General features: G+C 38.6%; 1 long non-coding RNA gene across 1 annotated transcript in view; it reads left to right on the forward strand.

Moving 5' to 3' along the window:
* The window catches only part of LOC106499756 (uncharacterized), an 86,619-nt gene that overhangs the window by 43,223 nt on the left and 28,853 nt on the right, over positions 1 to 14,543 (forward strand). The window contains exons 8-11 of the long non-coding RNA XR_001295246.2: positions 3,878 to 3,989; positions 8,051 to 8,194; positions 11,748 to 11,936; positions 12,798 to 13,033. This is a non-coding gene — a long non-coding RNA (uncharacterized lncRNA). The remainder of the gene's footprint in view (positions 1 to 3,877; positions 3,990 to 8,050; positions 8,195 to 11,747; positions 11,937 to 12,797; positions 13,034 to 14,543) is intronic.

Below are 14,543 nucleotides of genomic sequence, written 5' to 3' on the forward strand. Positions count from 1 at the left end.
ATGTTTTAGGAGAACTAACTTTCACTTAGTTTCTTTATTTTTTATAAGAGTTCTACATTTTAGCTATCATAGAGATGCAGAGTGTATATTAACTTTTAATCTAGCTTGTATTTTGACAAAGCTCCGTCTTTTAAATAGGTAACTGGTTGAAGTACTTTTCTTGTAAACCCTTACTTTGTCAGGCACACAACTGCTTTAATATAGTGTTGCTACTCTAAATGAGACAGCATGAACACCTTTTTAATGATTTGTGTTTTCCAAGTTGCCTTTTAGAGCCGTTCTGCAGGAGGATCTATAAACAAGGTCTCATTTTGAACTAGAAAATGGAAGTTGACATTAGTATTTTGGTGCAATCCTAAATCTGTCTGCAAGAGCAAACAGGAGTGATAATACATTTTTAACCATTAAGAGCAGTGCAGAAATATCATGTCAGCTTTGATCATTTTTATTCCTAATGTCTGTCTTTTTGGTGCTTTGCAATTGCTCTTTGAAGTGAAAGGTACCACCAGAGTAGCATGGTCTATCAGAGGTATCACACAGCGTCTGTGTGAGCGTGTTCATTTGTAACTGAGGTGGATGAAAAGAGGGAAAACAAAAATTAAGGCTTTGTGTCAGCCTTGTCTGTGGAGACAGGGATGAGATATTAAGGACTGGTTTACAGGCATACCTCGTTTTATTGCACTTCACAGATATCGCGTTTTTTACAAATTGAAGATTTGTGGCAACCCTGCTTCGAGCAAGTCTATCAGCACCATTTTTCCAACAGCATGTGCTCACTTCATGTTTCTGTGTCACATTTTGGTAATTCTCGCAATATTTCAAACTTTTTCATTGTTGTTATATCTGTTAGGGTGATCAGCGATCTTTGATGTTACTGTTGTAATTGTTTTGGGACACCATGACCCATGCCCATATAAGATGGTGAACTTAATTGATAAATGTGTGTTGTGACTGCTACACCGACTGGCCGTTCCCCTGTCTCTCTCCCTCTCCTTGGGCCTCCCTATTCCCTGAGACACAACAATATTGAAATTAGGGCAATTAATAACCCTACAATGGCCTCTAAGTGTTCAAGTGAAAGGAATAGTCACACATCTCTCACTTTAAATCAAAAGCTAGAAATGATGAAGCTTGGTGAGGAAGGCATGTTGAAAGCCAAGAGAGGCCGAAAGCTTGGCCTCTTGCACCGAACAGGTAGCCAAGTTGTGAATGCAAAGGAAAAGGTCTTGAAGGAAATTCAAAGTGCTCCTCCAATGAACACACGAATGATAAGAAAGCAAAACAGCCTTCCTGCTGATATGGAGAAAGTTTTAGTGGTCTGGACAGAAGATCAAACCAGCCACAATGTTCCCTTAAGTCAAAGCCTAACCCATAGCAAGGCCCTAACTCAATTCTGTGAAGTTTGAAGCTAGCAGAAGTTGGTTCATGAGGTTTAAGGAAAGGAGCCGTCTCCAGAACATAAAAGTGCAAGGTGAAGCAGCAAGTGCTGCTGAGAAGCTGCAGCAAGTTATCCAGAAGATCTAGCTAAGAGAATTGATGAAGGTGGCTACACTAAACAACAGATTTTCAGTGCAGACGAAACAGCCTTATCTTGGAAGAAGATGCCATCTAGGACTTCATAGCTAGAGAGGAGAAGTCAATGCCTGGCTTCAAAGCTTCAAAGGACAGGCTGACTCTCTTGTTGGGGGCTAATGCAGCTGGTGACTTTCAGTTGAAGCCAATGCTCATTTATCATTCTGAAAATCCCAGGACCCTTAAGAATTATGCCAAATCCACTCTGCCTGTGCTCTATAAATGGAACAACCAAGCCTGGATGACAGCACATCTGTTTTCAACATGATTTACTGAATATTTTAAGCCCACTGTTGAGATCTACTGCTCAGAAAAAGATTCCTTTCAAAATATTACTGTGTGTTGACAGTGTACCTGGTCACGCAAGAGCTCTGATGGAGATGTACAACAAGATTCATGTTGTTTTCATGTCTGCTAACACAACATCCATTCTGCAGCCCATGGATCAAGGAGGAATTTCGATTTTCAAGTGTTATTGTTTAAGAAATACATTTCGTAAGGCTATAGCTGCCATAAATTCCTCTGATGGATCTGGGCAAAGTAAATTGAAAACCTTCTGGAAAGGATTCACCATTCTAGATGCTATTAAGAACATTTGTGATTCATGGGAAGAGGACAAAATATCAACATTAACAGGAGTTTGGAAGAAGTTGATTCCAACCCTCAGGGATGACTTTGAGGGCTTCAAGACTTCAGTGGAGGAAGTAACTACAGATGTGGCGGAAACAGCAAGAGAACTAGAACTAGAAGTGGAGCCTGAAGATGTGACTGAATTGCTGCAATCTCATGATAAAGCTTTCATGGATGAGGAGTTGCTTCTTATAGATGAGCAAAGAAAGTGGTTTCTTGAGATGGAATCTACTCCTGGTGAAGATGCTGTGAACATTGTTGAAATGACAACAAAGGATTTAGAATATGACATGAACTTAGTTGATAAAGCAGTGGCAGGGTTTGAGGGGATTGACTCCAATTTTGAAAGAAGTTCAACAGCATCGCATGCTACAGAGGAATCCTTCGTGAAAGGAAGAGTCAATTGAGGCAGTAAACTTCACTGCTGTCTTATTTTAAGAAATTGCCACAGCCGCCCCAACCTTCAGCAACCACCACCCTGATCAGTCAGCAGCCATCAACATCGAGGCAAGACCCTTCATCAGCAAAAAGATTATGACTTGCTGAAGGCTCAGATGATGGTTAGCATTTTTTAGCAATCAAGTATTTTTTAATTAAGGTATGTACATTGTTTTTTTCAGACATAATGCTATTGCACACTTAATAGACTACAGTATAGTGTAAACATAACTTTTATATGCACTGGGAAACCAAAATATTTGTGTGACTCACTTTATTGCGATATTCGCTTTATTGCAGTGGCCTGGAACTGAACCCACAATATCTCCGAGGTACGCTTGTATATGAAACCTTAATGTGTTTAATGGCATAGTGGCAGCTGCAGTTTTCTTAGCGAAACAGTTAAGCTTAACAAAATAGCAAGAACATAAGAGCAGCAGTGTTGCAAGTTTTGAAGAAGAAAGTTTTTATCATCTTCCTTTCCATGACCAAACTGATAGTAAATTGCATAGACACTGTTAGGAAATTGCATGGTAGATGTTCTTGCAAGGCCTCAAACCTGGCCCTGGTCTCAAACGTCACAGTCACGAGCGTGCCTGCATTATAAACAATCCAGTTTGAACCAGGCCCTATGTATTGCCCCAGAGACACTGTTTGGGAACCCTCTGAACCATGGACAGTTCAGCAACTGAGGGGTTTTTTGCATTACTGTATCAATATTTCTGCTTGGTCTTCCATCTCTTGGGAGATTTTTCTCCCTCAAGCCATTTTAGCACTAATTCTTGTGGCACTTCTGACTTTTACTTTGAACCTCCCTTCAGCCTGATTACAAGATCCACAAGCACAAAGGATTATTAGTCTCAAAGAACATTATAAATGATGCAAAACCAGGATCTAGTGCATCAGGGAGATATGCTGTGTATATCAAGCCATAGTTAACAGTAAAGATTGAATCCCAATTTTACTGAAATACAGAATTGAAGAATACTGAGGGCTGGTGGTGAGTAAAAGGGAGAGGTGGGTCCTGCTGGATTTATAGGAGTGTTGATTCTTGTACATCTCTTGTAATAGCCAGCTGGTTGGTTCTTACTGTGGTGTGCATTATGTCAGGCACATGTAAAATGTACATGTACGGTATAAAATTGTAGGAGGATACATTTTAATTGCTGTTTTTGTATTGTAGAGTTCTTTGTAACTCAGCAATACTTGTTGGTGATATAATTATTTCTGCCACCAGGTGGATGCGCCGCCGTCTGTTCTGCCCTCAGCCTGGCTGCTGCTGCTGTGCTGCCCAGAAAGAGAGATTTTTCAGTGAGCAGCCGATGCCTTCCCTCTTGGAGACTATCCAGGTTGTTTCATAAGTCAGTTCTTTTGCTCAGTCCATTTTGTGAACATGCTGTAGATATTTCCCTTCATCAAGCTAGGCTGTCAAGGAGGGCAGAGCTGCTCTGTTGCAGACTGTACATTTGCTTTGATCTCAAGCAGAGATCTGGTTTTGTCAGGTTCAGTAAGCTTTCTTTTTCCACTACGCTGCACTGCAGTATTTCCAAAAAAAAAAAAAAAAAAAAAAAAGCAGGGAATAAAAGCTGGCGTCATGGGATTTTTTTCTCTTCCTTTCTGATAAGCCAGTAGCCTTTTCCAGAAGGAGAGGAATCTCGACAATTTCTGTGCTTGAATACATTAACGTATTCAGCATCTGGACTTGCATTTAGGGTAGGAAAAATCTGAATGCAGTCTGAAAATCACTTAGACTGTGTTCAGATTTGAACAGTTTTAACACTTTCTTTTGCTCTTTGGGATGCTTAATTAAGTGACAAAATGCAAGATGTCATGCAGTAATGCTGCTTAGTGCACATCTTGGCCATATAGGGAAGTGGAATATTGGTTAGCTGCATTTCAGCTGTTTATTGACATGTGTAATGACACAGCTTTTGCAGCACTCTACTCCAGTCTCTTATATAGCCCCTGAATAGTATTGGCTAAAGCTCTGAATTTCCATTTCATGAAGGATGTGTTTTGCTTTCATTTCAGTTTAGAACAAAACAACTTTTTAAAACTTCCCCCCCCAAATGGAAATTCACAATATTATGGTTTTAGCATTTGATTTCATGATTTTGGAAAAGTATTTCAAATTATACCCTGCAACTGCTTTTAGTATATCCTGAAATAATGAAGATAAGAATTACAATATGAAATGAAAAACAGATAAAATCAAATTAAAATACAATTTATAATGTCTATATTTTTAACTCATTACATTCCTAAGTACCAAATAAGCTGTTAATGGAATCACCCAAATCAGAATTTGGCTGTTTTGAATCCTGGTGCCCTCCTAAGGGAACTTTTAAAGGCAAATATAGCTTTCTTCATTGCTGTGCTGTGCTCTATAGCATGATAGGAGACCACGTACTTAATTATAATGCTGTTTGAGCAGTTCAGAATAACCCTTAAGATTAATTTCATCAGGTTTATATCCTAAAAATAAAATAAGAAAGTGTCTCTGTTAACTCTGTTCATTTAAAAGTCAGCAAAACATCTAAAATAGAGGTGTGCATTTTCCCTTTTAATATTGCCTTGACTTGGAGGTGACATTTTATTTTTCCTTATGACAATCTGTACCCTGGCATCTGCCATCAAGGCCACAATTTCTTTGAATTCAATCTGTAGCTTGCAGGCCATGAAAAAGCTGCTTAGCAGAGAAGTAGTGTGGTGGACCCAGGCTGTCTGGCTGTTCAGTCTGGGACAGGTTTGGGAGCATGTTGGGGCAAGAAGTAGAGTCTCTGCAACAAGGAGCTTTGCTGGAGCCAGTGTGAAGAATGAGGTTTAGATTTGCAGGCTTCAGGCTTGCCTCAGCCTTCAGACATTGCGAATCCACAGAAGGGGCACTTAAAGCTATTTCTGTCTCCATCTCCTTGAGCTGTATCTTCTGTAGCTGTGGAAGAATAAGGACGGCTGTGCAACTAGGTGTTAAATGCAGTATCTGATAGTTTGCGTGGACTTGTGCTATAGCTTGTTTTTCTTGCAGGGTGTCTCCCAGTTTCTCATGAACTTTAGTTAAGCCATTCAGAAGAGCTAACATATGGCTCTTTCTACGACTCTTGCTGGCTATGAATGTTCTTTGTATTGGAGAGCTGCGATTTGACTATTTTGTACTAAAAGCTGCAGTCTGTTTTTCTTTTATAACTTTGTATTTTGCATACTAATGATATTTTATATCACAAAATAGTAATATCCTCTTCTGTATATTATCATTGCCTGTACTGTGTTACAAATATTATCATGTTTTCAAGTGTTCTTAATAGATATCCTTATATGCAGACATTTTATGATACAGAGGTATACTGGCTTACTGGTAAGACAAAATTGGCAAAATTTTGCTGGGAAAAGAGGGGTTGTTTGTAGTTTGCCAGGAGAATAAACAGAAGAGAAAATACAGCAAGAGGGAGCAGCTGAGGTGAACTTTTTTTAGGGGGGGTAAAGTTTATTCAGTGTTATGTTAAATATATTTAAAGCTACTGCAATATACTGTAATGCAAACAAATCTTTTGGCTTTGTGCAAATACTCATTTTTTCAGTGCAGACTCAAAAAGAACTGCCAACAATTCCATGTAAAGTAAAATAAAAAGGTATCAACGGGATGAAAAGATTATTGGATCCATGAACAATTTACATTTGAATTTTTGCTTTGAATTGTCCCAAATGGTAAAGTTCATTCAACATCATGTCTCCTAACTGCATACATATAGCCCATATATTCATGACTTGAACATGGATATAAAGAAGAATCTTCTCTAGTGCAATAAAGGCAGTGAACATGTGGAAATTTTATTGAAGCTGATACTGTGGATGTTCAGCAAAGATGCAGAAATTATTGAGATCCTTCATGTGCTTAAATTGGCATGAGGTTTAAATGCTTTGTGTAAGGGTACAAACTAGTGCCCTTTGAAGCTGCTGGATTGGACCAATATTGCAAACAACAGAGGAGAAAAAAGACATAGATATGGTATTTCATGGAAACGAATGCCTTCAACACCCAGTGAGGACAGGAACATGACTACTGAAAATAGTTGTGACCCATAGTTTATATTTAGATGGGAGAACAAAGAAAGATACATACTCACACACACACACACACACACATATATATATATAGAGAGAGAGAGAGAGAGAAAGAGAGATGGCTATTTTACAGGTATCCATGTTCTATCAAATGAAATGAAGCTACAAGATTTCATCTGCCTGTTTTCCTTTCTGTACTCTCAGCTTATTGCAGATGACTGCAGGGCATTTCCTTTGAATGGTAACTTCCATCTGTACATCAGGTCATCAACATTTACAAGCCACAGAAAATACACAAGGTCTTGATTACTTTTTTCAAGATGTTGCCTGCAACTGTGCAGATTTATATTGTTTGTGACAGTCAAACTTAGAGTCCCTCAAGATGTTTCAACAATACTGTAAGGTCACTTCCTCATTAGCTCATTATTTTTAATTGCAACATGACCTTTTATTTTTACATGGTGCTAGAGAACACTATGGTTTTCAGTAACTAATACTATTGTCTGATTGCTCAAACTTTGAGGCCTTGGCCTAGATCCAGCCTTATTTTCCTCTTAAAGAACAGGTCGTAGATGTAGGGCACATCTAGCTGGGGTTCCAGTGGGGAGGGGGAAAATGTGTCATGATTTTGGGGGGAAGGCTAGCAGTGCCAACTGTCACATTGAGTTCATTTCTGTATAATCAGGCGCAGTAGCAAGTGACCTGCCTCAAAGCTGGAGGTTCAGCCTTAATTAATTTGCAAGAGCAGAGAAGGTTGTGCATTTGAAACTAGTCATCAGACGCTTAGCTTCCTGACATTGCTTCAACTGCCTGTGCTATATGCGAAATCTCAGAGGAAGTATAGCTTGTTGGTGTTCAGTGTTTGACCTTTTCAGAGAGGGGGACATATCTGAATTATCATGAGCATGTCATATCAGTCTCTTACAAGTCGGACCACAGCAACTGAGCTGAAGTTTTTCAAACTCCTTTCCCTCCCACAGCTGAGACATCAAAGTATTCATGTGGTCTTAAAACTTTGAACAGGCTTGAGCACCTGTACTGTAGAAAAAAAAGTGTTTATAGTGAATATTTATTTTTTGGTAGTGTTAAAATGAGATGAAGTAGAGACTGCTGAGTATCCTGGATTACTCTTGATTTAAAACTGAAAGCATTTGCCAAATATAATCTCAAACCCATAGGGGGCAAAAGATGTATTTACAATTAAGATGTAAATCATTAATTTATCTCATTTTGTACTGAAATATAGCGAACAGCTGAGCATTTAGATTTGTAGGTAACTCAAAAGTGGCTAGCTGATCAACTCAGGTTCTTTTTTGTCTTTTTCGTTTTTGTGTTGTTAATTTAATTTAAGGTGCTGAACTGATCTCACTCAGGTCTTGATATTTGCCATTCAAAGAGGTGTGTCTGGGACATGCGGAAGAGAGAGGCGGAAGAAGGGAGACATACATCACCTATTGTTCTCTTTCTAAGCAGAGGGGTTGCCAGGCAAGCCAGAGTAAGTGGTTATGTTTGTAAATATAAAATAAAGTTTCTGCAGAAGTAATTATGTCTAAATTGATTAAAAAACATCTGATCTGACAGTCAATACAAATGTTTTAAAAGGTAAGGAAAAAAAAAATTGTACTCTGAGGTCTTTATGCCTACATTTTTGTATGAGGTAGAGTAATTGTGCAAAAGATGCAAATGCTGTCGATAATGCACTATGAAAATCTACCCTTGAGTTTGTAAATGCATGGATGAACCCTGGGGCATCAACTTGAAGAGATTTAACCCGCAATGACAGCTCTGATCAAATGATTAATAATAATAACAATATTAAGCTGTGTTTTGAGCTGGAAATAGAAACCTGACCTGAGAATCAAAAATATATGTAAAATGAATAGCCATTAAAAATCACTGATTACACATATATTGTGATCCTTTGCGTCAGATTCCAGAAAACAAAAATCCAATAACATTTTAGTGAAAATAATGCTCAGAGAGCTGCCAGCACTATTTAATTGCTAGGTGACTAAACTAAAGTGATTATGGAATCATTGAGCATGAATCTGGTATAACAGCAGCTGTAATTTTTAGGGCTCCACTGAGTGCAGTGAAGTTGCTTCAGATTATGTTAGGATAAATTAATTCTTAATTTGACCATTGTCCTCTTATTTGATAGCGCAAAGACCAAATATTTTGTACTGTTTGCGAGATGGAAGACTTGTATTTCCTAGACTTAGACAAAGCAAATATATCTAGTGAGGCACACATTTGAACCAGGTTTTCTAATGTATTTCCACCTATTCTGACATTGTCTAGTTTTACTCTTTACTTTCTGAGAGTAGTGATGATTTTTACTACCAAAAAAAAAAAAAAATCCAAGGTGATGTCATGAATAGGTAACCCAATACACGTGCTAAGTTTTTTGCCAATGTTCTTCATCGCTAGTTGTATACATAAACTGGTTAAGTCCATGGATTTGGAGAGGTTAGCATAATTCAGATTACAGTAAGGATGGAAAAAAGCAAGCTGATATAGGGAGTAGGAGGAGAAGAAGAATTTTAAGTGCACAAGCAGGGACAATTCTTTTATTTGAATGCATACTGTGTCCATCAGAGCCAGATGGACTGCTCCTTGAATGCCTTTATTCTAAATAAGTAATGTTCTCCAGACTAAGGGTGAGGATTTTTTGAATAAGCCTATCCATATGTCCACATTACAACCGGGAAGTGTAACAGCAGTATGGCTATGCCTAGCTGAGCTAGCATTAACCTAGCTCTGGTCACCATACCTGTGCAAATAGCGACAAACTTCATCATGTGTTGAACAAATCTGTTGGGGGCAATGAGTGCTCCCCTGGGCAAATGTTGCACTGAAATGTACATTCTGCTTTTCCTAACGTCATCTCGTAAAAGGAATGGATGGAGAAGACTTGGAAGAGCAAATGTAGAAAAAACTGTAATTCCTGAGTAATATTCCTTGATGGTGACTATGGAAACAAACTGGGGGAAGGAATTTTCACTTTTATAACAGTCATCATGCATGGAGCCTTGTCTCAGTTTGGCTGCACTCTCTGACTATTGTGTAGGTTCTTTAATGCAAGTCAGTCTTTAAAACACCGTCGGATTTGTAATACTCAGTGGTAGATGTTTCACGATGACTGTTTCAGAATAGTGTCCTAGTTCTGATGGGAATCTCAGACTTCTGTGATTAAGTTGAGTCACAAGCAGAGCTTGAGAGCTCAAAACTACTATGAGAAATGTAGATTTGCAACAATACAAATGCAGACACTGAATAATAGTATAGAATTAGTTTGGATTCCTATTCAAAAAATTGCTGATGACAGAAATGACATTGAGTCATTGAGGATCTCTTGACTTCAGACAGGTTTGATCCAAAATTCCTTTAAATGCTGTTTCTTTTGACTTTAGTGGACTTTGAATAAGGCTGTCTTTGATTTTGATTCACCTACTTGTATTCTGAGATTTGAGGATTTCCATGGGATCTCTCAATCCTGCTTCTCGTGGTTTCCTTCTCACAGCTGGAATGGCTGGTGTTAGTTTAGCACAGCCAAATTATCATCAGTGAATCATGAATCAAATGCAGACACGTGAGAGTGGGATCATGTTTTTAAAAGACCAAACTCCTACCCCCCCTTTCTTGACCAAAATGAAGTGACTCAGCCAAGAGGAAGAAACATTTCATAATTTTATGAGATTTAAATCTCAGATGTTTCTTTCCCATGTCTTAGCTTTAGTAATTGCTAAACTCAGACTGATAGAAATGACAAATAGTTTTGTTTTCCAGCTGATAATTTCTTTATTGTTTCTAATTTAAAAAGCTGAATAATTTATGTATAAAGGAGGATTATGATTCCTTTCTTGAAGATGAAGGGACATCTTTAAAAACTTCAAGAAAGTTCAAAATAAAAATAATGCAGCTGACTTCAAGAATAAAAACATAACAGCAGGGTAATTATTAGTGTTTAATAAATATCTATGTTACCACAGCCCCTAGAAATCACGATGAGACTTATGGACTCATTGTACACGTATAAAATAGACTATGTCCATAGTTGCTGTGATCTAAGGACTCAACGGCAAAGGGATCTTTACACCAAAGTTTCTGTGGCTTTGCAGGATGCCTGCCTTGGCACAGCATTTCTGCTGTGGAGATCCAGGTGCAGGGTCAGAGCTTCATGACTCCCAAGCGAATGCAATTGCAAATGTAAAGCTTGACACAGCCAAAGCAAATGCAGGTAACTCCAGAGATTTCAGCAATGCTACTGAGCAATTGCATAAGCTGAAATACTGGCCCCATGATGTGTCTATGTATGATAGATGAATGATGGGAAATTTGTTTCTGTTCCTTCTGTCCTGTTTGCTTTTGTAGGTAACCTATACTTGAAGACCTACAGCTTTCTCTAAAGCCTACTTTCCTGAGGTTTTTTCCCTCCTCCCAGTCTAATATTGTGTGCTGGCAGACTGCTTCTAAGTTTCACAGAAGTGGACAGTGAAAAGAAGGAGATGAGGCTAAGCTCAGAAGTTTCTGCCCAGTTCACTTGTTTTTTACTTCCGTAGGTTTTAATGATTGTTTTAAGTGAAAGGAGCTGTCCATTTTAGATTGCTCATCAGAAGAGAAGAAAGATTTCTTTGCAGAAAAGGTTGCACTGAGTTTCTGCTACTTTGAACTTTTGGCGTGTGTCAGTTAAAGCTGCTGTTCATCTCTGCTGCGTGTTGCAGGTTGCAGTGACTTTTTGGAAGAATTACTGAGTTTACTGAATACTGCTAAATAGATCTGTGAGGTCTGTGTACTTGGCCTAGTGTTGTAAGAATAGAGTTTCAGGGCTCCTGAGAGTATCAGTTTTCAGATGTGCTTTTCTTCCAGTACTGGCAGAACACAATGAGGTGGATTTTATTCAGTGTGATTTTATCCGTTTTTCATGTTCTGCCTCTCCAAAACAGAGTTATTGCTTGTGGCCCTAGGACCTGGAAGTATCAGCCAAGTAATTAATAACAGCAGCTGTCAATGAACCAAAGATCAAATTGGTAAATAATGTTCTCAAGGGCAATACCTTTTAGGTCTGAGAGCAAGGCTGTTAACTGTTAAATAACCACTGGCACAGAAGAGCAAATGGTGGCTGCTCCCACAGAAGACACCTGGGATTGGAGAGAGTGAGCTGAGACGAGGGCTCCCAGGACTGCCTCTGACACGGCTGCAGGTTCTGGAGGAGACGGCCCCGCTCTCTGTGACTTGTGAGAATGAGTTTAATTACTTGTCTGGTTCAACAACTCGGGTTACGTGCTGCTCTGGACATTTAGCATCATCTGTGAAACAGTGAAAAATGCAACCAGATCTGCTGGGATATTTATCCATAAGATGTAAAGATCTCCAGCCTGTGGTATATGTAACAGTAATTATGATTTTGCTCATTGTAGGTCCAAAATCTGTCCTCATTGGTATATTCATAAATTAATTTCCTGTTTCTGTTATAAATTTATAAATATTGTTTATGTACTCTATTAGAAATTCGTAATAGCATATTTGATTTGCTGTTTGAGAGATGGATTTGGTGTACATTTCCTGCATACACACTCCATTTATATACTCCATATATTATTCTGGAAATGACAAATATTTTGAGCACCTTTGTTTAGCATCTTTGATACAAAAATGACCCTGATATGATTTTTTTTTTTCCTCTCTCCAGAAAGCTGTGGCTTTTTTTCAATACTATAGGTATCTATTTTGATTTTCTCCAGGCACACAGTTTCATCCTAGGTCAACAGATTTGCTAAAATCCCTTTCTAACAGATCTGAAATGTAATCACTCAGTTCTTTTGGGTTTTCAGGGTGGGGGTTACCTCTCCAATTTGCAATCATAGTGCTGCTTCAATATTGTTTCCACCTTATGTGGGAGTAATTAAAACCTCCTTTAGGCTCCTGTTCAGTGCTGTTATCATCACTGGAGGCAGTGTATTCTTTCAGGTTTTGGGCCACAGTTAGATTACCTTTAATCCTTACTGCACAATCAGGACAGTTTGTCTATTTATTCTTGTTGCTTTCTTTGTATTTACGTGCATAAAGAACATTTTACAATTGAATTTTCTCTGCAGTGTCTACCTCATCCTGAGCACTGGAACTTGGACTTCACTCTCGCTCATCCTTCCCATGCAGCCACTTCCTGTGCACATCCTTCCTTTTTGACGTTCTTGCTGAGACAGTTATTCAACCTGATGGCCCCATCCCTCCACCAGCCAGCCGTGGATTCTCCTCTGTCACTGTGGGATGCCACGTGTTACCGGTGCCTGCCATCTGCCATCATGTTTCTTCCACAAGTAGGCTCCAGGAGGTAAAGTCCAAGCTAAGATGTGCCTCACAGGTTTCCCATCCGGTCAGCTTTATAGTCTCCTTCCCTGGTCTTCTCTAGTGTTGCCTCAGTGGAAGGCTCCTTTCCTGTTTCTAGTCTGTAGCCTTAAAGAAGGGAGCAAAAATGGGCCAGAGTCCTCTTACAAAGGTCCATGCAAAAGCACCTGTTGCTGAATTCACAGTACTGAGCATGGTGAATCTTAGGAATTCATCTCCTATTAACAGGTTATGTATTATTTCAGTTCAGACCAATTTCCTCATGAATATGGAACAGAAACCACTGAAATGTGAAAGGAGGAAATTCCGGAACACAGATTTATTTTCTTTGCTGTGGTTTGATCCTGTTCCCATTTATTTCAGTGGCTTTACATTCAGGCCCTACTGCTAATTTCTGTTCCATTCAGTTTCCCTAGTAACATTTATTTTTAGCAACATTACTCTTCAGGGATCTGGCATGGAGGGTTCACTTTGAATATGAACAATTATAATTTTATTTTAAGTGTGTCATTTCACAGACAAAAAAGAAAAAAGCTAAGTTGTTCCACAAGATTCTTATAAATATCTGAAAAAGTGACTATATCACGTGGTTAAAACCTTTATTACATTTTCAAAAGTTGTTTTTTCATGATTTCGGTGGAAAATATTTGGGAGACGGGTTGTTATGCATTCAAGTATTTTTAAATCTCTTAAAAAACATTATCCTCTCTACACGAGAGGTGTGTTATTCTGATTTTTTTGGATCTGCTAGCTTAGGAGCTATGTAGCAGGCCCCGAATTGTCAGCAGCACAGTGATTCTAAAAATAATTGGTCTCATGGAAAAAAAGAAATGCTCTTATTCATCTTCACCACTAGTCACCTTCCCTCCCTGTGAATTGTCAGGACAAAGGTAAAGCTGCTCTGGAGACCTGTTTCCATTTCTAGTCTCTATTTAGTGATCTATACTTGTATGGACATTTGGGTGCCTTGCCTAAGAATTTCTTCAGTTTCCGTAAGGAATGAAAGCAGCTGAAATTCTTAGTTGCAAGCCTCCAACAATCATTACATAGCAGGATTGTAGTAAGAGGTTGCAGGATTTTCTTGCTTGTTTTCTCCAATATTATTTGCTTGTCCACTTGAAGTCAACACAGAGATTCTGACTAAAGAACAAGTGTAGCAATTGGTAAGATTTTTTTTTTTGATTCATTGATTTACTGAATTAAGTATGGTTCATTTTAACCCTCTCAGCTCAGAGAGTGGCTGGCCTCCTTGACAGAAAGCAGTGCTTGAGAGCTTGGGCTCAATTTAATGAGAATGAAAATAACTCTGCTACACATTATGGGATTGAAAAGGAAAAAAGGGCAGTCTTATGTCAATGTGATGCTTACAGTTCTGTACAGTTATGTCAATGACAAAGATAAAAATGTAAATTGATGTTTTAGAGCTTTCAGTATTTTTCAAGGTAGCTTGGATTTAGCATGCTATTTCCCTATTAACAGATCAAGGACTTTCTGAT

The sequence above is a fragment of the Apteryx mantelli genome, chromosome 8, assembly GCF_036417845.1.
Source record: "Apteryx mantelli isolate bAptMan1 chromosome 8, bAptMan1.hap1, whole genome shotgun sequence".
NCBI classification, from domain to species: Eukaryota; Metazoa; Chordata; class Aves; order Apterygiformes; family Apterygidae; genus Apteryx; species Apteryx mantelli.